Genomic DNA, 1,973 nt, shown 5'->3' on the forward strand with positions numbered 1-1,973 from the left:
AAGACGTTGTCTCGTTGGTTAATTTATTCCTTTTTCAAAAATTTTGCTTCTGTTAAGTTCAAGAGTCACTGTGGCTCAAGCTCGTAAGAAATATACACCAGAAGAGTTAGCTTTAAAGCCGAAAAGTAAATTTAGTCAGTGTAATTTATTTATAAAAGATTTGTATTCAATTGGTACTATACAAACCAGTGAAGATTTAAACCAAGGCTTAACTAAAATTCCAGTAGATAGGGATGTAGACAAATTTTAGTATAGTAACATGGATTAAATAACCTTATAAGGTTATTTAATCAATGATAGTAATAACCAAGGTAATAATGCAGAATCGCAAACTGAGATTGGAGAGTTCATTTGCATATATTGGGTCACAAATTATAACTGGGTCAATTCCTTCTTCATTAAGTACTAAATTGAATACCCAATTTTTCCATGCGTACAGAAAGCCACTATCCTCCTCTTTCTTCAGAGTAATGCGAATGTAACAACTCGTGTTGAGAGCACATATCTTCTAGTAGTTCTTTTAAAGTTCGATTGTTTTTAAATTCGTTAAACACATTAAGCCGCACACCCTTTTCTAATAAAACAAAAACGTTTTTATCAATTATCTACCTAAGCCTTGCCAAACATGTGAATTTTCACAAAGAGCAGACGCACCAAATCCAGCCCAAAGACTATATAATCAGGTGGCTAAGGAACCGAAGAAGAACTATAATATATCAGCCGATTTACGCAGGTACATGCGAGTAAAGCGCCATTTGTAATGCTCCGCCAAAGGGGGTAGGCACAAACTAGGGGCATGCTTGGGGGATCCTCATTTTTGATGGAACAGGGCTACCGGGTCCTCCCAGACTTTCTGTTTTATATCCACTTTTGGTAAAATCGATAAATTTGGGTTATTGATTTTACCCCTTTTTATTTATTTTACCCAATTTTATCGATTTAATCCAATTTTATCAATTTTGGCAAAGGACCTCTTCCAAACAGTGATTTTCCCATGCTATTTTATGTAGAAAAAGTTAAAATTTTAGTTGTGAAAAACAACTTTGGTTGTCATGGAAAAACGAATAGTCATTGAAACTTTTCCCTTCAGAAGCTTTCTAGGTACATGAAGGTCTACTTAACCCCCGAGTTTGAACAAAATCGGGGAGAAACACCTCGAGATGTCTCCTTGTTAGTGGCGTCCGCTAACTTATAACCTCGCGCTGACATCTCTTTCACTATGTTTCCGCTGGGAATCGCAATTATTGCTCTGCAGATCTTTGTTGTTTCCATGGCGACCATTTCAACAGATTTAGTAGGATCATACAAATTTCTTAGAATCATTCTTCCGATAACCCTATCCGGTCCATCTTATCCAAAAACGTGAATCTTGATGGTCTTTCCCTGTCACTTTAAAAGTTCAATTTACGAGACACTTCCATATTCAGTCGTAAAGCCTTAAATCATAAAGCAAACAGGATTATGTGCACGAAACTGATTTAATACCTTTTCTATATTATGTTTTCCTTATTATATTAACGCTAGTAATATTTCTGTTAATTTAGACCATTAGAATAAGAAAGTAATAAGTTTTGCTTTTGTAGTTATGTGGGTATTGAGGAGTTTATTGGGGAGGGGGAAGTTGTTTCTTACAACAATGACATCTTCCCCCTCATTAAACATATGTAGGGTGTAACAATAGGATGGGTTAGAAAAAGTGATGCCTTCCCTCAGAGACAAATAGAACTCCTCCAGACCAGTATCAAAGTGGTAACTATGAGTGATAAATGGTTGACCTCTACTTACCATAGTTGCTTCCCTTCTTTATTTTTTAAGTAAATTTATTACAACTTTAAAATTATTAGGAATTTTTGAAAATATTTTTAGGTAACGAGTAACATCAAGCATTGTTACTTTAATTCATATAGTGCGGTACGCATCGCACATTTACAAAACCTTGACTTTAATTCACATCTGCTCTAATAATATTTTAT

The sequence above is a fragment of the Leiobunum rupestre genome, chromosome 9 (assembly GCF_980474605.1).
Source record: "Leiobunum rupestre chromosome 9, qqLeiRupe1.1.hap1, whole genome shotgun sequence".
Taxonomy (NCBI): Eukaryota; Metazoa; Arthropoda; class Arachnida; order Opiliones; family Sclerosomatidae; genus Leiobunum; species Leiobunum rupestre.